Source organism: Somniosus microcephalus, chromosome 2 (assembly GCF_052327205.1).
Source record: "Somniosus microcephalus isolate GS21.2 chromosome 2, FLI_Smic_1.0, whole genome shotgun sequence".
NCBI lineage: Eukaryota > Metazoa > Chordata > Chondrichthyes > Squaliformes > Somniosidae > Somniosus > Somniosus microcephalus.
In genome coordinates, this window is record NC_140988.1 from 345,486,906 (window position 1) to 345,512,521 (window position 25,616).

Here is a 25,616-nt window from a genome sequence, read left to right on the forward strand (position 1 = left end):
TCAATCAAGAGCAACAGAAACAGATTAGTGTTTATGGAGCCTTGCACGCAAATTATCTTCTGTGTTTGCCCAGATAACAAAGGTGGCTACACTTCAAAAGTAATTGATTGGATGCACTCTGCCACAGTCTGAGTTTGCGATATGGTGCTATAGTCAATCACCAGGCACGCCTGATGACCAATTACCACCTTGAAACAGGCACTAGCACAGATGTAGCCACTGCAGGAGATGTTGGTGCTGATATGGATGAGGAAGCACAGGGTGAGACACCGGGGGCACTGTAGAAGTAGGGGTGAAAGTCAAGCAGGTGAAGGGTTGAAATCTGGAACGCTGCAAGCCCGAGTTATGTAGGGATGCAGACTTCAGTGCTTCCAAACGGAAGTCATAACAGCAGGAGGACCATATTGAGGAACCCCTTTGCCTCCTTAGACATGATAGTAGAGGTGGTCTGCGAGCAGATATATACTCCCAACAGCGATGTCATGGAGCAACAGGTGTCTGCACTGCAGTCTGCCATAGCAAAATCTGAGGCATCTGTAGTAGAGATGTGATGTGCAGCCACAGCCGCAGCAAGACCTTCTCTCACGAATAATCTACACTTTATGCATATGTATTTTTTGTGAAGATTCGAAAACAGAAATTGCAGCCCCGAGATTCAATTCCCTGTTTCAGTAAACAGAATGGTATGTTTTACTTATTTGTAATCCACTCCAGAGACTTGAGCACAAAAATCCAGGCTGACACTCCAATGCAGTGTTGTGGGAGTGCTGCACTGTCGGCGGTGCCGTCTTTCCGATGAGACGTTAAACCGAGGCTCCGTCTGCTCTCTCAGGTGGACGTAAAAGATCCCATGGCACTATTTTGAAGAAGAGCAGGAGAGTTCTCCCTGGTGTCCTGGCCAATATTTATCCCTCAATCAACATCACTAAAACAGATTATCTGGCCATTATCACATTGCTGTTTGTGGGAGCTTGCTGTGCACAAATTGGCTGCCGTGTTTCCTACATTACAACAGTGACTGCACTACAAAAGTATTTCATTTGTTGTAAAGCGTTTTGGGACATCCTGATGTTGTTAAAGGCATTATATAAATGCAATTCTTTCTTTCAGTTCTGTGCTGTGGAGCTGAGCAGTTCTGCAAAGACCAGGTCACATGTTTTGATAGCAACGTGGAAAATTACTTTGGAACTTTTCAATAATTTTTCTCTCAAACAATTGCACGGTGGTGCACTACTTAATTACACTAATGTTGTGTAGATATAATTTGTAATCGTTTCCAACACAACCTATTTAAGATTGGCAACAGTGATACGATCCTTTTAAGGTTTAAAGCATTTTATCATGAACTTACCGACAGGAACAGTTTGATCTTTGCGAAGTCTTAAGCATCAAGCACTCTTATAGTTGAATCTCTGAGCTCCCTTAAGGGGGTAACACATGAGTAAGTCTCAGGATTTTCAATGAGCTACAATGGCGTAGAAATTTGATAGCACTGCGCCCATCTTTTGGGCCCCATATGGGTGCCTAAGCCTCCAATATGGCAGGCAGGATGCGCACATTCATTACATGCCGGAAGTGCACTGACCACCATATTGGTATAGGAAAAATAAATAGGCATCCAGGCCCCAGCTCAGGAACAGGTGTTACACCCTATGCATTTCCAAATAAGGGGTCAAATATGTGTTTGCGGCCCCCTATGCAATATGAGTTTGCCATGAGGCAGCCGCCGCAGGCTGCATTCTGGAAAACCAGGTCGATATGCGGCCAAGCAGGTGGTCCTTAAAGGGCTGGTGCAGGTCGCCACCAAAAAGGTACGTTTGTTAAAATTACTTACCTAAATGTGGAGCCGGGGGGGAGGAGGAGTACTCCGATCGCTGCCGCCCTCCCCAATCGTAGCCACTACCCTCCCACCCAGCCTGCACTACCCACCTCGATCCCAGCTACCGCTACCCTTTCTGATCCTGATCACAGCTGCCCCCCCCCCCGCCCTCCCAGATGCCTTCCGATCGCCCATCTCTCCCGGTTACCCACCTCTCCCGGTCCCAAAGAGTGTGTTCTCCCAGCCACTTTATCCGTCAACCAAATCAGATTAACTGGTCATTTAGCTCATTATTGCTCATGGGATTCTTCTGTTTGTAAATTGGTTGCCACATTTTCCTACATTACAAGAGCGACTACGCTTCAAAAGCAGCTCATTGTCTCTGAGGCGCATTGGAATGTCTGAGGACGTGAAAGATGCTATATAAATGCAAGCGCTTTTTTATTCAATTACTTTAGCTCTTCTCCTGTTCCTAAGGTTTGGCTCCCTCACTGGGGTGGGTTTCCACAGGCAGCGGTCGCCCTCTAGTACTTGACCCAAGTGGACTTGACAGAGTCAAGCTACAAAGCTAATGAAGGTGGTAGACTAACAAAGCTGAACAGGATATGCTACAGGAGGATTTGAACATCCTTGGGAATTGGGCAGTCAGGTGACAAATGAAATTCAATGTAGAGAAATGCAAAGTGCGTCACATGGGGACAACAAATCTAGGAAGGGGCTGTTACTTCAGTGGAAAGAAAATAATATGTATGGAAAATGAAAGGACTGGGGGTCCTAGTTGACAATAAATTGAAGCTAGCGTAACAATGGTCAATGACAGGGAGTAAAGCAAATCAGATGTTGGGATGTATTAAAAATTCGATATCGAGCCAAAATATTGAGGTAATCCTGCCATTTTATAAATCATTAGTGCGACCACACTTAGAATATTGTGTACACTTCTGGTCGCCGCAGTACAAAAAGGATATTGCAGCAATTGAAAGGATTTAGAAGAGAACACCAGAATGATTGAGGGGATGGAGGGATTGGATTATGAGGAGCTATTCGTAAATTAGACATGTTCTCACTGGAAAACAGAAAGGTGATATGACTGCTCTTTTTCGGTTTCTAAAGAGACGAGATAATGTAGACCATGACAAGCTAATTCACCTTGTCTAGAACAGTGGAACCAGAGCGCACAGCCTGCACTCGAAGGGGGCTAAATTCAAAACTAAAATGCAGGTACTGTAACAAGTTTCAACGATGACCAATATGGACAGATCAACTGACCGTGGGAGAGAATAATAGAGTAACTAGGACAATATGCTGTTTATCAGAGTCGAGAGGGAGCCCATGTTATTCACTCAAGCAATAAACATCTTTCCTCTCCGTTTTCATCAGGCGTCCATTCAGTGTCTCTTCCCAGTTTTACGAGCCTCTGAAAAACAATCTGGTTGGGGCCAAATGTTTCCTGCGAGGGCTCTTCACTGACTGCTGAGCCACCTGAGAATATACGAGGGTGGCGGTGGAGAGGTTTTATTGTGCAGCACAGTCTGTGTTGTATTGAGCCAGGATGAGCCTCGTAACCACAGCTGAAACCACACTGTGATCCCTGATGGTCACCAGTAAACCGCTACAGATGTCCAATCAGACATTTAACATTCCAGCCACAACAGCTATCACAAGCTCTGTCTCCACCCATGGCATTCTGGAACTCACGCTTTCTTGCAGCATTGTATATTATGGTAGTCCATTAACCCTTAAGACAGAATGAGGGTGCTGGCAGTACCCAGCTAGCACTTTTAAAGCATCAGTAGATATATTGGGGTAGATATTGGAGCGTATTATGGGTGCCAAATGGGTGCAACGAGGCCCAGTTTCGGGGACCAATGTCCTGCTCCCCAAGGACGCCTGAAAGACGGCAGACCCGGGTCGGAGATTTTTCAGACGTCCCTGGCATCTGCCTAAATCGGGAAATTGGTGTGTCGAGGAGTGGGGCAGGCGTTGGGTCTGCTTCGCTCAGGTGCATCTGGCGTGGATGTGGTCTACTACCGGCCACCACTAAAAAGGTGAGTTTGCGTATTAAAAAAAAAATTCATGAGGAACCAGGAGGAGCAGGAATTTCAGGCACTTACCTGAAAATCGTTCACATAGAAGGGTTAAGTTGCCTGTGGAAGTGCGGCAGGTGCTACAGCTCCTCCAGATTATTTACATGAGGCCCAAGATCCAATTTTGGACAGGCCTCGGGCCTCCCAGTTCAGGCACTCATTGCGGCCACACTGCCGTCTTCGCAAGCAATGTGAGCTTAGATAGTGAGCGTCAGCTGGCTATACAAAGCCCTGGTTAGACCACATCTGGGGTGCAGTGTACAGTTCTGGGCACTGGGATATGGAGCCAAGGCGCATGGATGGAGTTAAGATGCAGATCAGCCATGATGTCATTGAATGGCGGAATAGACTTGAGGTGCTGAATGGTCCACTCCTGTTCCGATGTTCCTATTTGATGATGACGGGCATCCCAGCTGAGCTCACCCAAGAGCCACACATTACACCGACTCTTTCCAGCGGGGCTCACTAAGGTAATAATGCTTGGTTATTGCACCCATGATGCGGGAAGCCAGTTTAAACTAGCAACAGCATTATGAAAAGGTCTGGTCAGATGTGTGAACACTGGACAATTGTTTTTTTACCCTCCCCAAGCCCAGGTGTACTCAGGACAATTGCAGCATTCCTCCTCTTGGCTCGACTGAGACCTGCTGATGCAGCATAGAGCAACAACTGAACACAAGAGCTTCTTGGGTCGCTAACCAGAGGACGCAGATTTATGATCATTGAAAGTACCAGAGGGAGCATGAGGAGAATGTTTTTACGCAGCGATTGTTATGATCTGGAATGTAAGAACATAAAAACATATGTAAGAACATAAAAACATAACAATTAGGAGCAGGTGTAGGCCATACGGCCCCCCGAGCCTGCTCCGCCATTCAATAAGATCATGACCGATCTTCAACCTCAACTCCACTTTCCTGCCCGATCCCCATATCCCACGATTCCCCTAGAGTCCAAAAATCTATCGACCTCAGCCTTGAATACACTCAACTGCCTGAAAGGCTGGTGGCAGCAGATTCAGTAGTAGCTTTCAGATGGGAATTGTATATATACTTAAAAAGGAGACATTTGCAGGGCTATAGGGAAAGAACAGGGCGGGGGGAGTGGTGGGGGGAGTGGGACTAATCGGATAGCTCTTTAAAAGAGCCAATACAGGCACAATGGGCCGAATGGTCTCCTTCTGCGCTGTAAGGTTGGGGAGAAATTGGGTGAGTAGCGCCACCTGTTAGCGCCTAAAGAGGCAGTCAGTGGCTGTAGCGCCACTGGCTGCGTCTGCGGCGATATTCAGTAGGGGCGCTAATGGTTGCGTTAGGCATTTGCGCTGCGCCGCCACCGATGACGTAATCGGTGTGCGCAGCGCCCCATTCGTGCCCCGTTCGCGATATATGGTAGCGAACGCCGCAGTTGCGCCGCACGCTACCCGCGCCCGGTTCACGGGGCCTTACTGTGCCAGCAGCGGCGCAAGTTAAGGTGGAGGTGCGGGGCGGCCGCTTTTTCGGCGGCCGCCTGCCAGCACCTCCATCCCCGGCCTCCTAACCCCCCCCCCCCGCGGCATTGCCGGCTGTTTCCCGAGAGCCCGGCACTTCTCCTTGGTGCCGGGCTCATTTGCCGGCACTCGCGATCGGGGCTCGCGCTGTTGCAGGCACCTCCCCCTTAACAGTGGGAGGAAGGCCTGCAGTACCGCAGCGTGCCGTGCCGCAGCATGTGGCGCAGCGGCACGTTGCGCTGCGATAATCAGTTTCAGCGCCCTAAGAGGGACGCGGAGCGCCTCGAGCCTCGCCCCGTGTCCCTCGAGGGGCACTGAAACTGAATTTCTGGCGATCGGTATCACTCCGATCACTGCGCTAAATCCTGCGCTCCGCCGACTTTTGCGCCACTTTGGCGCCCCAACCCAATTTCTAGGCCATGTTGTACAACTTAGCCCCTCACAGGGCGGTGCTGTTGGGGAGCTGCTGGATAGAATTTTACAGATTAAGATTTGAAAATAATCTTGGCTTACCGAAAAATGATATTTCTAACAGTCTATTTTATTTGCTGTAAAGGCAATCTGTTTTACAACACATTCTGTACCATCTGACATGGCTTCTGGAAATGGCTCCATCAAATAAGTCTTTATTCTATTTTTGACAGGCTGTTAGCAAGCAGTTCATGTGCCAGCCTATGACAAAGCTTAGTAGTAAATAGATAATAATGCTATAATAGGGAATTCATTGCTACTAAACCAATCATGTCATAAAGGCTCTCTTCTAGGATTTGCTGGGTTGTTACACCCATGATGTGGGAAGCCAGTGGAAATGAATAACATTGTGAAATCATTTTTTTTGTTGAGTGTGTGCGAGCTCACCAAGGTGAAAGATGTTGTTGCTTGGAAATGGAACGTTCTCTATTCTGGTATTTGGTTTCAGCATCAAAAGCTCAAGTCGGGTTATGCTACAAGCCAGCTTTAGGGTACAGCTTCCTTGATTCTTCAACCAAAAGTATGTCTTAAACTTAAGCACAGAAAACCATCCCCCAGTGTACAGACCGCCCCCCAGTGTACAGACCACCCCCAGTGCACAGGAGACCATCCCCCAGTGCACAGACCATCCCCCAGAGCACAGGAGACCATCCCCCAGTGTACAGACCATCCCCCAGTGCACAGACCATCCCCCAGTGTACAGACCATCCCCAAGTGTACAAACCATCTCCCAGTGCACAGACCATCCCCAGTGTACGGACCATCCCCCAGTGTACGGACCATCCCCCAGTGTACAGACCATCCCCCAGTGCACAGACCATCCCCCAGTGTACAGACCATCCCCAAGTGTACAAACCATCTCCCAGTGCACAGACCATCCCTAGTGTACGGACCATCCCCCAGTGTACAGACCATCCCCCAGTGCACAGACCATCCCCCAATGCACAGACCATCCCCCAGTGTACAGACCATCCCCAAGTGTACAAACCATCTCCCAGTGCACAGACCATCCCCAGTGTACGGACCATCCCCCAGTGTACAGACCATCCCCCAGTGTACAGACCATTCCCAGTGTACAGACCATTCCCAGTGTACAGACCATTCCCAGTGTACAGACCATCCCCCGTGTACAGACCATCCCCCAGTGTACAGACCATCCCCCAGTGTACAGACCATCTCCCAGTGCACAGATCATCCCCCAGTGTACAGACCATTCCCCAGTGTACAGACCATCCCCCAGTGTACAGACCATCCCCAAGTGTACAAACCATCTCCCAGTGCACAGACCATCCCCAGTGTACAGACCACCCCCAGTGCACAGACCATCCCCCAGTGCACAGACCATCCCCCAGTGTACAGACCATCCCCCAGTGTACAGACCATCCCCAGTGTACAGACCATCCCCCAGTGTACAGACCATCCCCCAGTGTACAGACCATCCCCAAGTGTACAAACCATCTCCCAGTGCGCAGACCATCCCCAGTGTACGGACCGTCCCCCAGTGTACAGACCATTCCCCAGTGTACAGACCGTTCCCCAGTGTATAGACCATCCCCCAGTGTACAGACCATCCCCCAGTGCCCAGACCACCATCCCCCAGTGCACAGACCATCCCCCAGTGTACAAAACATCTCCCAGTGCACAGACCATCCCCCAGTGTACAGACCATCCCCCAGTGCACAGACCATCCCCAAGTGTACCAATCATCTCCCAGTGCACAGACCATCCCCCAGTGTACAGACCACCCCCCAGTGTACAGACCACCCCCAGTGTACAGACCATCCCCCAGTGCACAGGAGACCATCCCCCAGTGTACAGACCATTCCCCAGTGCACAGGAGACCATCCCCCAGTGTACAGACCACCCCCAGTGCACAGACCATCCCCCAGTGTACAGACTATCCCCCACTGTACAGACCACCCCCAGTGCACAGACCGTCCCCCAGTGTACAGACCGTCCCCCAGTGCACAGACCATCCTCCAGTGCACAGACCATCCCCCAGTGCACAGACTATCCCCCACTGTACAGATCACCCCCAGTGTACAGACCACCCCCAGTGTACAGACCATCCCCCAGTGTACAGACCATCCCCCAGTGTACAGACCATCCCCCAGTGCACAGACAGTCCCCCAGTGTACAGACCGTCCCCCAGTGTACAGACCATCCCCCAGTGCACAGACCGTCCCCCAGTGACCATCCCCCAGTGTACAGATCATCCCCCAGTGTACAGACCGTCCCCCAGTCACCATCCCCCAGTGTACAGACCGTCCCCCAGTGTACAGACCGTCCCCCAGTTTACAGACCGTCCCCCAGTGTACAGACCATCCCCCAGTGTACAGACCATCCCCCAGTGTACAGACCGCCCCCCAGTGTACAGACCGCCCCCCAGTGTACAGACCATCCCCCAGTGACCATCCCCCAGTGTACAGACCATCCCCCAGTGTACAGGAGACCATCCCGCAGTGTACAGACCATCCCCCAGTGCACAGACCACCCCCCAATGTACAGACCACCCCCCCAGTGCACAGACCATCCCCCAGTGTACAGACCATCCCCCAGTGTAAAGACCGCCCCCAGTGCACAGACCATCCCCCAGTGCACAGACCATCCCCCAGTGTACAGACCATCCCCCAGTGTACAGACCATCCCCCAGTGCACAGACCATCCCCCAGTGTACAGACCATCCCCCAGTGCACAGACCATCCCCCAGTGCACAGACCATCCCCCAGTGTACAGACCATCCCCCAGTGTAAAGACCATCCCCCACTGTACAGACCATCCCCCAGCGTACAGACCGCCCCCAGTGCACAGACCATCCCCCAGTGCACAGACCATCCCCCAGTGCACAGACCGCCCCCAGTGCACAGACCATCCCCCAGTGCACAGACCATCCCCCAGTGCACAGACCATCCCGCAGTGTACAGACCGTCCCCCAGTGTACAGACCATCCCCCAGTGCACAGACCATCCCCCAGCGTACAGACCGCCCCCAGTGCACAGACCATCCCCCAGTGCACAGACCATCCCCCAGTGTACAGACCGTCCCCCAGTGTACAGACCGTCCCCCAGTGCACAGACCATCCCCCAGCGTACAGACCGCCCCCAGTGCACAGACCATCCCCCAGTGCACAGACCATCCCCCAGTGCACAGACCATCCCACAGTGTACAGACCGTCCCCCAGTGTACAGACCATCCCCCAGTGTACAGACCATCCCCCAGTGTACAGACCATCCCCCAGTGTACAGACCATCCCCCAGTGCACAGACCATCCCGCAGTGTACAGACCATCCCCCAGAGTACAGACCATGCCCCAGTGTACAGACCATCCCCCAGTGTACAGACCATCCCCCACTGTACAGATCACCCCCAGTGCACAGACCATCCCCCAATGCACAGACCGTCCCCCGGTGCACAGACCGTCCCCCAGTGTACAGACCGTCCCCCAGTGTACAGACCGTCCCCCAGTAGACAGGCCGTCCCCCAGTGTACAGACTGTCCCCCAGTGTACAGACCATCCCCCAGTGTACAGACCGTCCCCCAGTGCACAGACCGTCCCCCAGTGCACAGACCGTCCCCCAGTGCACAGACCATCTCCCAGTGTACAGACCGTCCCCCAGTGTACAGACCATCCCCCAGTGCACAGACCATCCCCCAGTGTACAGACCATCCCCCAGTGCACAGACCATCCTCCAGTGCACAGACCATCCTTCAGTGCACAGACCATCCCCCAGTGCACAGACTATCCCCCACTGTACAGATCACCCCCAGTGTACAGACCACCCCCAGTGTACAGACCATCCCCCAGTGTACAGACCATCCCCCAGTGTACAGACCATCCCCCAGTGCACACAGTCCCCCAGTGTACAGACCATCCCCCAGTGTACAGACCATCCCCCAGTGCACAGACCGTCCCCCAGTGTACAGATCATCCCCCAGTGTACAGACCATCCCCCAGTGTACAGATCATCCCCCAGTGTACAGACCGTCCCCCAGTCACCATCCCCCAGTGTACAGACCGTCCCCCAGTGTACAGACCGTCCCCCAGTTTACAGACCATCCCCCAGTGTACAGACCATCCCCCAGTGTACAGACCATCCCCCAGTGTACAGACCGCCCCCCAGTGTACAGACCGCCCCCCAGTGTACAGACCATCCCCCAGTGACCATCCCCCAGTGTACAGACCATCCCCCAGTGTACAGGAGACCATCCCGCAGTGTACAGACCATCCCCCAGTGCACAGACCACCCCCCAATGTACAGACCACCCCCCCAGTGCACAGACCATCCCCCAGTGTACAGACCATCCCCCAGTGTAAAGACCGCCCCCAGTGCACAGACCATCCCCCCGTGCACAGACCATCCCCCAGTGTACAGACCATCCCCCAGTGTACAGACCATCCCCCAGTGCACAGACCATCCCCCAGTGTACAGACCATCCCCCAGTGCACAGACCATCCCCCAGTGCACAGACCATCCCCCAGTGTACAGACCATCCCCCAGTGTACAGACCATCCCCCAGCGTACAGACCGCCCCCAGTGCACAGACCATCCCCCAGTGCACAGACCATCCCCCAGTGCACAGACCATCCCGCAGTGTACAGACCGTCCCCCAGTGTACAGACCATCCCCCAGTGTACAGACCATCCCCCAGTGTACAGACCATCCCCCAGTGTACAGACCATCCCCCAGTGCACAGACCATCCCGCAGTGTACAGACCATCCCCCAGAGTACAGACCATCCCCCAGTGTACAGACCATCCCCCAGTGTACAGACCATCCCCCACTGTACAGATCACCCCCAGTGCACAGACCATCCCCCAATGCACAGACCATCCCGCAGTGTACAGACCATCCCCCAGAGTACAGACCGTCCCCCAGTATACAGGCCGTCCCCCAGTGTACAGACTGTCCCCCAGTGTACAGACCGTCCCCCAGTTTACAGACCGTCCCCCAGTGCACAGACCGTCCCCCAGTGCACAGACCATCTCCCAGTGTACAGACCGTCCCCCAGTGTACAGACCATCCCCCAGTGAACAGACCATCCCCCAGTGTACAGACCATCCCCCAGTGCACAGACCATCCCCCAGTGTACAGACCATCCCCCAGTGTACAGACCATCCCCCAGTGTACAGACCATCCCCCAGTGAACAGACCGTCCCCCAGTGTACAGACCGTCCCCCAGTGTACAGACCGTCCCCCAGTGTACAGACCGTCCCCCAGTGTACAGACCGTCCCCCAGTGTACAGACCGTCCCCCAGTGTACAGACCATCCCCCAGTGTACAGACCGTCCCCCAGTGTGCCAGAGTGGAGCTGTTTTTTCAGTCTTGTTTCCCTCAGTGACCTTGTTGTTGGCTGTCCCAATTAGCAAATGTGAGACTGTTCTGTTTCATTCCCTGTAGGATCTTCACGCCCTCTACTATTTTGTCTGGATTTGAACCATGTTGTCAGGTGAAAGGGCGCAGGTGAAACCCACTGAACACTGAACAGTGTTGTCAATCAATCCTCATCACTCATCATAATCACAACACTCCCAAATTCAAACTCAACTTTGCTTCTGTTAATTGAATAAGTCCCTATATTTCATCCATATAGGTGAGAAACTGAGGTTATTAATCTCTATTAGACATCCAATGCTGCACAGCATTAAGACCTCAGCAGATCGTATTCCTGCCTATGGTGATGATCAAAAACTACAAAATAATGTTGAGTGGTGACGTAATAAAGACTCACTACGCACTTGGTTGAACATAAAGCAAGGCTTTAATCGACTTGTAACAAAACATGGAGGTCTAGTTAGTAGTCACTAGCTTCCTGTTTACAGATTGTCTCTGGCCAAGTTGGGCCCACGCCCAAGTATTTATACTCCTTGGACGGCGCCCTCAGCTGGCCGTCCAGTAGTACTTCCTGAGTTACTTCTTGTAGAAGTTGCGATTTATGACAAGTGGTATACTGCATGGCCTACACTGAGGTAAGTTTTCAAACCAATGTTTTCATTTAATATAGGAACATTAGGAACAGGAGCAGGCAATTCAGCCCCTCGAGCCTGTTCCGCCATTAAATTAGATAATGACTGATCTATACCTCAACTCCATATCACTTAATACCCTTACCTAACAAAATCTATCAATCTCAGTCTTGAAAGCTGCAATTAACCCAGCATCTACTGTCTTTTGGCGCAGAGTAATCCAGATTTCTAATACCTTTTGTGTAAAAAGGTGCTTCCTAATTTCCCTCCTAAATGACCCAGCTCTCATTTTAAGATGATATCCCCTCGTTCTTGATTCTCCATCAGAGGGATACTTTCTCTGTATCTACCCGATCGAATCCTTTTAACATTTTAAACACCTCAGTTAGATCACCCCTCGATCTTCTATACTCAAGGGAATAGAAGCCAAGTTTATGCAACCTGTCCTCATAATTTAACCCTCTGAGCCCCAGTATCATTCTGGTGAATCTGCGCTGCACCCCCTCCAAGGCCAATATATCTATCCTGAGGTGCGGTGCCCAGAACTGAACGCAACGGAAGCGTATCTTCCTCCTCTTTGTAGTCCAGCGCCCACAACCCCCCTTGAGATAATATGAAACTAACAGACACTATGAGCACTAGACGCAGATATGGGGAAATTTAGTAGCGACTCCTTTCAAGCCTCGCTTAAAAATGACTTCATATTCAAGCGTTAGTTACAATGTGATTGATAACTCCAGTCCTGGGAGCAGGGATTTATGAAGCAACACGATAATCCTGTCCTGTTTGTGAATACATGACGATTCTGGTTGAATGAAATCATTAACCAGCAAATCTGCTTTCATAACTTCACTGGCTCTTTCATAAAGTATGTTGGTCTCTCATACCTCATTGTGTTTGAGGTTAGATTATCATTAGCACCTTGATAGAGAGGACAGAGCTGGCGCCAACAGGGTTTGGTTACGCTCGAGTGAATACAATAAAAGTACACCTGAATTATATCATTAGCATCACAGATAAACACATCAAACAAAAGGAAATGTCACTTTAAAATAACTTTGTTCTGTCATGCAAACATTTAGCAAAAAGCCTTCTTGTGTTAAAGCGGCTTTCATCCGTCTATAATTTTGAGTGTTTGGCTGCATATTAATGACATGTGCACTGAAGTAAAATATTAAAAGGGGTCGCACCATGCAAAATATCAAAGCGTTGGTGTTTTCTGCTTTTAGAGTCAGAAGCTACTTAAATTTCAGGTGGTGGGAATGATCAAGGTAGCCATAACACTCATCAATCATCTTTTCATTCTTACTCTGCTGTAATTTCCGATTGCCACATGTAGCGCTCTCGGGATTTATAAAGACCATAGAGGTAGAAATTAGGCTGGGCCGGTTTCCATATAAACCTACTGTTTCCCCACCACATTATCTAACTGCCTCTGAAATGACTGGGGATTTATTTATTTTTTTGGCTTCCCTGGGGCAGCTGAAAGGGTTCAATTTCAGCTGGATCTAGCAAACTGGGCTAACTCTGACCAAAAGGAAGAAAAAAAACAAAGCATTTCGTACACACAGTTACTTGGAGCGCCACCCACCTCAAAACCATAACCTCATCCACGTGAATCAAAGATCACAACCATTACAATGCCATTTCTGGGCTATGATGTGGAGATGCCGGTGTTGGACTGGGGTGGACAAATGTGAGAAGTCACACAACATCAGGTTATAGTCCAACAGCTTTATTTGAAATCACAAGCTTTCGGAGCGCTGCTCCTTCGTCAGGTGACTTCACCTGACGAAGGAGCAGCGCTCCGAAAGCTTGTGATTTCAAATAAAGCTATTGGACTATAACCTGGTGTTGTGTGACTTCTCACATTACTGGGCTAGGGAGGGGAACCGTCAACTAAGGTATCGTTCAATGAATGACCCCCTGCTGTAAAGTGCATGGGTATGGGTGTTGCGCACAGCTGTGATGCCCTCCGTCAGCAGGGAGCTACTGGTGCACATGCAAGTTAGCACCTTCTTGGGAAAGAAAAGCAAAGAACATGGCCGGTAAAACAGCATCCAGTCAGCTTTTAACAGACCCAATTCACGTACGAACCGGGGTCAAGCAAGGCTGTGTCACTGCACCAACGCTCTTCTCGATCTTCCTTGCTGCAATGCTCCATCTCACCCTCAGTAAGCTCCCCACTGGAGTGGAGCTAATTTACAGAACAAACGGGAAACTGTTCAACCTCCATCGCCTCCAGTCCAGATCCAAGGTCGTTCCATCCTCTGTCGTTGAATTACAGTATGCAGACGATGCTTGCGTCTGAGCTCACTCGGAGGTCGAACTCCAAACCATCGTCAACACCTTCACCGAAGCGTACGAGAGCATGGGCCTTACACTAAACATCCGTAAGATAAAGGTCCTCTACCAACCTGCCCCCGCCACACTGTACTGCCCCCCCCAATTATCAAAATCCACGACAAGGCCTTGGACAATGTGGACCACTTTCGATAACTTGGGAGCCTATTGTCAACAAGGGCAGACGTCGATGACGAAGTCCAACACCGCCTTCAGTGTGCCAGTGCAGCCTTCAGTTGCCTGAGGAAGAGAGTGTTTGAAGACCAGGACCTCAAACCTGGCACTAAGCTCATGGTCTACAGAGCAGTAGTGATACCCACCCTGCTGTATGCCTCCGAGACATGGACCATGTACAGCAGGCACCTCAAAGCACTGGAGAGGTACCACCAACGCTGCCTTCGCAAGATCCTGCAAATCCATTGGCAGGATAGGTGCACCAACGTCGGTGTTCTTGCTCAGGCCAACATCCCCAGCATCGAAGCTTTGACCACTCTCGATCAGCTCCGATGGTCGGGTCACGTTGTCCACATGCCCGATACGAGACTCCCAAAACAAGCAATCTACTCGGAACTCCGGCACGGCAAGCGAGCCCCAGGTGGGCAGAGGAAACGCTTCAAGGACACCCTCAAAGCCTCCTTGAAAAAGTGTAACATCCCCAGTGACATCTGGGAATCCCTGGCCCAAGACCGCACAAAGTGGAGGAGAAGCATCCGGGAAGGCGCCAAACAGCTTGAGTCTCTTCGCCGGGAGCAAGCGGAAGCCAAGCGTAGGCAGCGCAAGGAGAGCACGTCAACCCAAGCACCCCACCCACCCGCCCCTTCAACCGCCGTCTGCCCCACCTGTGACAGAGACTGTAGGTCCCGCATTGGACTCATCAGTCACCTGCGAGCTCATTTTTAATGTGGAAGCAAGCCATCCTCGGTTCCGAGGGACTGCCTAAGAAGAAGAGTCTGCTGCAACAGGTCTTAAGAGTGTCGGTCCTGAAGTACTCATCACCTTGGCTTTATGCGTAGTTCCTTTTCCACCTGCACCAGCTGCTTGTAGTCTCAGCTTAAGCTCATCTCTCAACACCTCTGCTTAAGGTTTCAACAGAATTTTAAAAATGTGAGCCAAATGTAGCTTGACATAACCCCCGGAACTATTTCCTGCTTTTTTTTTTAGCAAATGTATCATTTTTCATTGATTTATATCTCCAGTTCATTTTACGGGAAAGTGAAGGGCACAATCAAAGCATGTGTGGTTAAGCCCATGAAGTCCACACAGTACAGAGTGATGGATGTCACCAGTGAAATTACACATCAGTCATTGCATTTGGAGTGCTTTACAGCTATAGACATAAAACACCCAGGCAATGCGAGTCGTCTAATTTTAAGTGACCCCCTTCCTAGTCGGGCAACATGTTGCGTCGGTAAGGAACATTTATCAAATCTATTTGCGCCTAACAAATTGATCCTGAAATACCAGTGTTTGTTAACCCTTTGGGCTTTCTGATGCAACGACTGAAAGAGGGTTATCAATGGGCTTATTTTTCATCAAAATAAGTGGCAAAAAGTTATTGCAGTTATTACTCAGAAACGTAAGTCTTAGTGAATTTGCAGTGCCCTTTGTGGTGCCATTTTTTGAGTCTGTTTAGTGCAGCACATATGAAGATTGGAGCCAGTGCTGGTGATGAACGTTATTATGAACGTTTAGCACATCCGAATCACATTCCCTTTGTCCACTATTTAGCAGAGGCATGAACCCATTTAAAGTAAATGACTGAATGCCACTGTTAAAATGGCTGACGAATTTGCGTGTCGTCCATGTCTGGGGGGGCCTACTAATCTTCTCTGTGTCGTTCCAATATCAGCATATGTGCTGCCTTAGTGAGCACGGGTGTCTCCACCCGGGATCGAACCAGGGACCTTTGGGGCGTTCAAATAGCTGACGGAGGAGTGTCAGACGAATGGGGTGAATATCTATCTGCTAATATCGCCAATATTAACTACTGCCCTACAGAAGGCACTGGAGTGAGATGCCCATTGAATCTGCAAGCACTCCGTAGTTGCACTCCCAAAAATTAAAGCTGTCGCTCGTCTAGGTAAGAGCTAAAATTATCTTTGAAAAGCCCTGTTGCTCGCGCTATCTATTTTAAAGTTACTGACACTTGTTTGCAAAGATGGATTTTCATCGCTGTTAGCATCTTCATACCGCTGACCTCGACTTAAATTCCAGCGCTGTGATTGGCAGGAACAGCCGGTGGGTGTCAGCGATGTGAGTGCACAAAACAGGACAGCACTAAAACTGAACTGTGCTGTGACAACATAACTAACCCAAGAATGGACGGCAGGGCACGGCAAACTGACGAGGCCTCTGTGGGAACTGCGCCTTTGTCACCTACGGATTTGGCTGCGTTTTGAAGTCTTCCCACTTTCTGGAATCAAGCCCCCTCATCCTGCCCCCTCTACCAGCACCTCAAGATTGGGTATGACTCTGAGGCACTGACACCTTTGAGATCAAATAGTTCCTGCCCATAGCCATGCGAGAATCTGCTTTCAACACATTTCCATTTTTCACACAGAAGTGCACTCTGAATTGTCATTTAACCTTTTACTGAACTTTAGCCCCTTTTGCCTCTAATACCTGTTTATAAAAAATCTACTGCAGCAATTAATTTGGAACAAGTAGGTAGGTTTGAGAACCTAATAGTCTATTAAACAAAAGCTTGTAAGTCGTCAATGATGTGGTAATTGAACTGCTATTAGTGAAACAAATTAATATGAGGAAAGTGACCTATCAAAGACACATCCTTCAGAAAATACCAATATTTCAGAAGCACAGATGATCTAATAGCAGCAAAATAAAACTGTCTACAATCCAATTTTCCGAATTTCTTGGGGTGTGTGTGAAGGTTCTAGCCGTGAGAACCCCATATTTGTAGAAGCTGCCTGGTGTAGGCGTAAATGACAGGGTTAAGACTCGAGCTATGAGTTATTTGTGCCTGTAATCAGTGAGCAGTGGATTCTGGGTCTCCAATGGGAATACGATGGTAACTGAACTGCTTGGGCCTGTAGTCTTCTCACGAAGCAGCGTTAAAATAACTTGTTAAAGATAGGAAGCAAGCAAGGCACATCAAACAGAAAGCATTTGACATCTGTCCTCGTGCATGAGAAGAATTACTGGATCTGAAAGCATTAAATGCTGTAATGTCATGAGCTTCTTTGGTCTCTTCTCCCATGTTCTTGTCTGCAGCTGCTCAATGTAACTTTAGCAAACATCAAGGAGGGAATTGGGACTTAGCGAATTAAAATATCTTACATACTTTCTGCTCCCCGTCCTCTTTGAAACGAGTACCACCCTGCAGAGACTGTGGTGCTGTTTTCTTGTTGTCTTTCTCTTGGGGAACAGCACTAAAACCTCCACGTTCCAGGAAAAGGTGGCTTTTGGGTCCCAATGGGGAGGAAGATTACATTCAATACAGCATTGGAAACAGAAAAGCAACCGCAAATTGCCATGATGGAGTGCTTATTTCTTGAGCTGGTTGAAGCCCTGGTACAGACCAACTTCATCACCAGAGCATTTAATAGAAACTGAACATGGGACTGAAAAGTCAAGCCCACGTGAAAACTGCCCTCTTTGATTTAGTTTTAGTTCCTTGTAAGAACCCGCAGCATTCTTATTTCAACCAGATGGGTCTTTATACCTGCACATGTCTTTGAAAGTGATGTTGTCTGTGTGGGTGTGTAGTTTAGATTTGGTTTTGAGTTCATTGGGCAGGGGTATCTTTAGATTGAATTTGAGCCGAGCCTGCTTTGCTCACCCTAGTGTTGAGTTTCATCCATTTTCCAGTCACTGCATGAGCTGTCATCATCCTTAGGGGGAACTGAGTCTCACCAGTCTCATTTCAGTCTTGCAATATAACTTGTTTTCACAGAATCACAGAAACCCCACAGTGCAGATAGAGGCCATTTCGGCCCATCGAGCCTGCACCGACACATATCCCACCCGATCCCCGTAACCCCTACATCAACACATATCCCACCCTATCCCCACGTATTTAATCCCCCTAACACTAAGGGTTAATTTATCATAGCCAATCAACCTAACCCGCACATCTTTGGACTGTGGGAGGAAACCGGAGCACCCGGAGGAAACCCACGCAAACACGGGGAGAATGTGCAAACTCCACACAGACAGTCACCCGAGGTCGGATTCGAACCCGGGTCCCTGGCGCTGTGAGGCAACAGTGCTAACCACTACGCCACCGTGCTGCCCTTTTTCTGCCACTTCGTCTCAGAGCAACACAAGCACTGCCAGCTACTGGAAGAGCCTCCTGCCCACTCATTTGCAATGGCAATCTGTATTTAATGGGAACAGTTGCCTCTCAGTGGGAAAACAAAACTACTGTAAGTGTCCATAAAAATGGAGATTCTGTAAGTACCTTTCAATGTGAATGGCCATTTATTTGGGGAAAAGAATAGTTGGACACTAGGGATAGAAGAGGTCGTGTGTTAAACTACTACGGTCTCCGTATCATAATGTATTATGATGACCATCTGAAACATTAACCTCTCTTTTCCTTTTCAAGTGCTGGTGGACCTGTTGCGTATTTCCAGCATTTTCTGCTTTTACTTCAGCTTTTCAGCACAGGCAGGTTTTTTTTCCATCTCTAACCTATCTATTATCAATATTTACATTTATTGAACTTCATCAGGTGCTCCCTTTGACTCCTTTGATCTTGATGCCGAGCAGAACCCTTTCCCTTACCCATTGTTTTAAACCTGATTACTGAGATGACATCGATAAATAGACACTAACTTTTTGTCATTTTTAACCTGGCGTTAGATCCTGCTGGGAGAATTGCATCGCCTCTGACACAGACAAGGTGGAGCGGGAGTCATTCCTGAGGGAAAGAGACTGGATCGTTCAAGACTGACCCTTTTACACAAGTTTTTTCCATCCTGTCACTAATCAGAGGACAGCTGTAAGTCAACTGCAGAACTTGAGCAGTTTGGCAGGAGTCGAGGAGGTGAATACCAAGCAGATAGCCTCCTGTACCTGGCGGTGACCTGCTGGCTTTGTGCTGCTGTGCAAACCAGTTTGTAATGATGATGATGCGAATACTAAAGGGCTAAGACTCAACATACAAAAAAAAACATTGGGAAGAATGAAAGAAACTGTGCAGAAGGACAAAAAAAAATGAAATAACTAAGACAAACAAAACGTTAAATTAGTTGCAAACATTGTTCTGGACCCTTGGTTGCAATGACTACCTGCTTGTGTAACAGTTACCGTGTTTTACAGTTCCTCATGAACTTTGACTGTAATGTAAAGTATCAGACTTTACTGGACACTAAACTGTACTTTTGGGTAGACATTGCTCTCAGCAATGTTATCACACAAAGGCTCGACACGCTCATATCAAATTCATCTTTCCACTACTTTAACCTCAGCACTAACCCATTTATTTTAAAATAGGTTGACACCTTTATTAAAATAGCAGAAAGAGGAATTTGATGCAAATATTTTAAGTGCTTGCATTATAATATTCATAACAGTCATTTCTATCCTTGCATCTTTGATTAGCTAAGATTTATATTGCATCTGGAAGCATGTTGCTTTACATGAGATGTAATTTTTCAAATTGTTTTCCATCATTTCTGTGGTATGTATACTGGCATTTCAGAGTTATGGCTAGTGCCCACATCCTTCTGACCCTAAAGGTCTCTTGGTAACAGGTTGTGCTATAATAAAATGGATGCCACTTTCCGCTCATTGACGTTTTTTCTAGCGGCCTAATTATCTTCGACCTTTAATAATTCTGTGCGCATTTGCCATCTGGTAATGTTACATCTTATAATCAATTCGCACCTCTTGGCAGTTTGTGGTACATAAAACTAACATTTTCTCAGCCGACCAGCAAGCTGCAAGTATTCACAGAACTACCAGTTCAGTGCCAGCATCAGAAGCCTTGTAACGCTGCAGTAGCTGTCACTGTGATAAGTGACAGATTTATTGTGCAGTGATTTTACTGCAAAGTGAGGCTAACCTCGAATGTGTCTCTGAGGAAAATAACATCAGATTGGAGGGGAGCCCAGTAATTATCATTTCATGTTTCCTGTCACTTTATTGGCTGACAAACTTTGTGACGACAAAGGAAATCCAGGGCTGGATTTTCCCATTTTATGAAAAAAAAAAGTGGGAGAAATGCCCTTTTTCATCATAAATTACACTCTGCGGATAAAATCATGGCAAACGCTAGTTTTAAAATATGTGATTCCTGAGAAGTAAATTACATTAACAGTGACAAAAAACTGACAGCCACTCACGACTTACCTTATAAATGTCAAAATGTTTGTTAATGTAGCTGTGGAGTTTGCAAGCCTTTACATAAGTCAGGCGCACCTCCTGAACGCTCAGAGCCTCTCCACCATCTGCAAGGCTCACATCAGGAACGCGGTGGAATATTCACTACTTATCTGGATGGGCGCACTTACAACAACACTCAAGGAGGTCAATCCTATCCAAGACCGAGCAATACGCTGGATCGGCACCCCTGCTATTAGACACAACATCCACCCCTCCGCCACTGGTGCACTATGGCTACAGTTTGTACGATCTACAGGATGTACTGCAGGAACTCAGCAAGGTTACTTCAACACCGCCTCCCGCCCCTGCCACCTCTGCCAGCAAGAAGACCAAGAGCAGCAATGTTGTGCGAACACCATCACCTCAAAGTTCCACTCCTAGTCACTCGCCATCCTGACTTGGGCCATATATTACCATTTCTTTATTGTCACTGGGTCAGAATCCTGCAATTCCTTTCCTAACAAACATTGTGGGTGCACTGTCAGCGCAAGGACTGCAACAGTTCAAAGAGAAGGCCCACCACTACTTTCTCAGCACAACTAGGGATGGACAATAAATGCGGCCTTGCCAATGTTGTCCATATCCCAAGAACAATTTTTTTTTTAAATCAACGTGTTTGTACATTCCTATGTAATCCTATGTACAGTCTGATTGCACCTAATGACAAAGTCTCAAATGAATAAGCATGCTGATGTACTTGTAATGTCTCATCTGTTTTCAGATATGAAAGGAAAAGAAAGTGTTAGATGTTCAAAAGCCAAACAAATGGTTGGCACATGTGATGTCTCCTGTGGTTGCCTGAAAAGACCCCGAGCCATAAGGGTGATCTTCACTGCTACTGGTAATGCATGGGGCAGATGGTGGCAGGTCTTTGTGGCCCTGGTAGCCCACCCCAGTTTTAGCCAGGCCTGGTATATCTGACGCACCTCATGATCCTTAGCCATGCCCAAGCAGATGATTACACTGGGGAAACAACTGCTGCAAGCCACGCACCTCCTACGTCTTCCGTACTCCAGAACTGCCCTCTCCTCCTCTTCTTGCTCCATGAAGATAGCCCAGCCTCTATACCCTGCTCTCAACTCGTTACTTCTTTCACTGCTGTTAATACTTTAAAAATGTCCTTGCATTAAATCCTTTAAGAAATAATTTTATTTATATAGTGCTTTTCATATCCTCAGGATGTCCCAAAGTGCTTTACAGCCAATATTTATTTGGAGTGTAGTTCGGTTTTTTTTGAGGGATGTGGGCGTCGCTGGCAAGGCCAGCATTTATTGCCCATTCCTAGTTGCCCTTAAGAAGGTGGTGGTGAGCCGCCTTCTTGAACCGCTGCAGTCCGTGTAGTGAAGGTACTCCCACAGTGCTGTTAGGTAGGGAGTTCCAGGATTTTGACCCAGTGACGATGAAGGATCGGTGATATACTTCTAAGTCAGGATGGTGTGTGACTTGGAGGGGAGCTTGGAGGTGGTGGTGTTCCCATGTGCCTGCTGCCCTTGTCCTTCTAGGTGGAAGAGGTCGCGGGTTTGGGAGGTGCTGCCGAAGAAGCCTTGGCGAGTTGCTGCAGTGCATCTTATAGATGGTACACACTGCAGCCACAGTGCACTGGTGGTGCAGGAAGTGAATGTTTAAGGTGGTAGATGAGGTGCCAATCAAGCAGGCTGCTTTGTCCTGGATGGTGTCGAGCTTCTTGAGTGTTGTTGGAGCTGCACTCATCCTAGTCACTATTGCCATGCAGGAAGAAAAAGAAGCCATTTACACTCAGGAAAGCCCCACAAACATCAATGCGATAAGGGACCAGTTAATCTGTTTAGGCTGAAGGATAAATGTTAACTGCTTTACTTCGAATAGTGCGATGGGATCTTTTACATCCACCGGAACAGGCAGATGTTGTAAAGGAAATAGCCATATTCTAATATTATTAATACATGACATACGGGGCTTAAAAGCCTGGAAAGCCTCAATGACACCAGCTGTAAACAGAAATACAGGCTTCTGAGATAAGATGAAGTGTTAACACAAAAGTTATAAACACCACACAAGCTTTTGAAATGGGAATTGATTGTTAATACTGAGACAATAGCCCTGTTGAAACAGCAGGCTGGAGGTTCCTCTATGTCTGAACATTGGACCCAACACAATAGCAATGGCCAAGTAAAGTGTTAAAAACTAACACTTCGAACAGGAACACAGAATATTAAAAAACCATGTGCCTTCGTAAAAGTAACATCAAATAAGAAACAGGAAACACGATTATATATGCAACCAATTGAAGTAGCTAAGAAATGCAACAAACACCCTAGCTGAAGTGTTTTTGATTTACATGTTGTAAAAGGTACAACAGAACACTTTGAAAATATGACTTCAATGGATGACACCAAGCAATCACATGGTTTTAGTATTGAAAATGGAATACATAGGAGTCACAACATCTGCTTCCAACCAGCTAGGTGATTTTAGAATTGAATGGAAGACCTTCGATAAAAATGACATCAAAGAGATAAATCTGTTGTAGCCATTTTATGATAAGTTTTTGGAACACCTAAAGGTAGAGATGTAATTATGCATGCAGCAGCTAAATTGACAGTAAGAATAGAAAATAATTTAATAGAGAATGACTAGAGATAATTAGCTTACATCAGCAGAAAACTTCAAAGGATAAACCACTAAGAAAAGGTATAAAAATAGAGCTTTTCAGATGGAAAGTCAGAAGTCGCTGGAAAGGGCAAGCGATTCTCAACTTCAGAGTCACGCTCTGTAAGTTTTTAACTCTGAGTCTCAGGGATCAAAAAGGTACACTTATTTGATTTTGGTGGATATTCTGTATTAAGAATAATAGAAATGTAAAAATGTGCAAAGTTAAGATTTGAGAATAAGGATCTCTGAGGATAAGAAATGTAAGCTATTTGTTTTTGAACTGTTAAAGTTGTGATTGACTCAACTGCTGCTAACTGTATGTCAGCTCTTAAATAAATCTATATATTTTTAGAATTGTCTCAAATAGTATTTCTGTATTAAACTTGCAAACTTAATTTCTGTACACTCTTTTGTAAGGAGTTGCAGAATTCTGGGGGTTTTTTCCGGACCCTCATAATATCCGGAAGGTTACAGTCTAGTTAAACTTATTTAAAGTGCCATCTGGAGGACGGTAACACCTTCAAGTCATTCCTTTCCTTTAGGGAGAGATAGCCTGAACCTTTAGACCCAATTAAGCGTCTTATAGAATTCGGCTATCTCTAACTTTAGTTGAAGGTGAACGTCTGGGGGATACGCCTGATCTGGGGTAGCCCGAAAAGGGCTAGGACTAGTAATTATCCCTTCAATGTGTCCTCACTTTTATTATTTACTTTATTCTGAAAGAAGGCACCTCTAACAATGGAGCTCTCCCTCAGTACTATACTAAGATGTCAGCGTGGATTATGTGCTGAAGTCCTGGAGTGGGGATGCAATCTGAATCAGATGTTAGTGACACACTCCAGCTCTAGGTCTGGCCTGGGGTAAAACACTCACTTTTTAATTTGACTTTGTAATGTATGCATTCATCATTAACAAGGCCTTAACAAGTAACATTCGTCATGTCATTTTTGAGAGCTCACATTGCCTGTAGCAGTACTAAACACGGACATACAATACATTATTACTCTCGACCAACGTTACACTATTTTTACTCACGCCTACTTTTTTGCTAAAATGAGTGGGAAAAAAATGTCAGCTTGCAGTCTACTGAACGAATGGATTAAGGAAAATGATAATGCCATAAATTAAAACTAGAGATTCTCAGAGATGTGCGTACCCCTCTCTCCCAAATTAAACCCACAGAATTTTCTCATCCAATGCACTGGAAGTACCTTTGGCCTTCTCTCATCTTTCTAAAACCAAAAAGTTTAGCTGCCTGTGTGGATAATATCTTACAACAGGACCAAGGCCGACAAACATTAAAAACATTGGATACAAATGTTGCAAGATGATTAATGGATTATAAATCTGATCTTATTCATGCTGTCTTGTTTGAACCTTGAAAGAAAGTAAAGAAGTTAGTATTGCTGGTGGCGGCTAGTCTAGACTTCAGGCTGCTACGTCTATCACCTAGAAGAGCAAGGGCAGCAGGCGCATGGGAACAACACCAAAAAAGAAAGACTTGCATTTATATAGTGCCTTTCGTGACCACTGGATGTCCCAAAGCACTTTACAGCCAAGGAAGTACTTTTGATGTGCAGTCACTGTTGTAATGTAGGAAACATGGCAGCTAATTTGCACACGGCACGCTCCAACAAACAACTATGTGATAATGACCAGATAATCTTTTTGTTTTTGTTATGTTGATTGAGGGATAAATATTGGCCAGGACACCACTTGCAAGTTCCCGTCCAAGTCACACACCATCCTGACTTGGAAATATATCGCCATTCCTTCATCGTCACTGGGTCAATATCCTGGAACTCCCTACCTAACAACACTGTGGGCGTACCTTCATCACACGGACTGCAGCGGTTCAAGGATGCGGCTCACCACCACCTTCTCAAGGGCAATTAGGGATGGGCAATAAATGCCATCGACACCCACCTCCCGTGAATAAATAAAAAAAGGCGGCTGCTGGTCTAGACCTCAGATGGCTGCTTGTCTAGACTGCTGGTGGCTGCTAGTCTAAACTTCTAGTGGCTGCTAGTCTATAATGATATAAGTAAAGGAGGCCAAATGAAAAGGGAAATGCTGGAAATCTAAAACAAAAACAGAAAATGCAGAAAGCACACAGCAGGTCAATCAGTATCTGTGGAGAGAACAAACAAGTTAATGTGTCAAGCGAACAGCCCTTGGTCAGAACAGGAGGCTAGTATACTATCTCAGTCGCACCACTCTGCCAGCCAGTGATTCTATGATCTCAGATTAGTAACCCTGGGTGAGCCTGCCAGACGCATTTTGGGTATGAGACAAATGTAATACGACTGGCAAATGATTTTGAATTTTAATAAAGAGAGAGGCTCTAATTTAGCAGCAGTCCTAAATAGAGAGACAAGAATAGATACATAGGAGACAGAACTGTCACACCAGAGGAGTAGGTTGTGTTCCTCTCAAGTTGGGTTTCAGGCACTTCATCAGAGCAAT

The 25,616-nt window shown here is 47.6% G+C and overlaps 1 protein-coding gene and 1 non-coding gene across 4 annotated transcripts in view; both read right to left on the minus strand.

Moving 5' to 3' along the window:
* fgfrl1a (fibroblast growth factor receptor like 1a) overlaps positions 1 to 25,616 on the minus strand; it is a 458,305-nt gene that overhangs the window by 152,495 nt on the left and 280,194 nt on the right. The window lies entirely within an intron of this gene.
* Positions 15,937 to 16,044, minus strand: LOC147123653 (U6 spliceosomal RNA). The gene has a single exon (XR_015075148.1). It is a non-coding gene; the product is annotated as a U6 spliceosomal RNA (small nuclear RNA).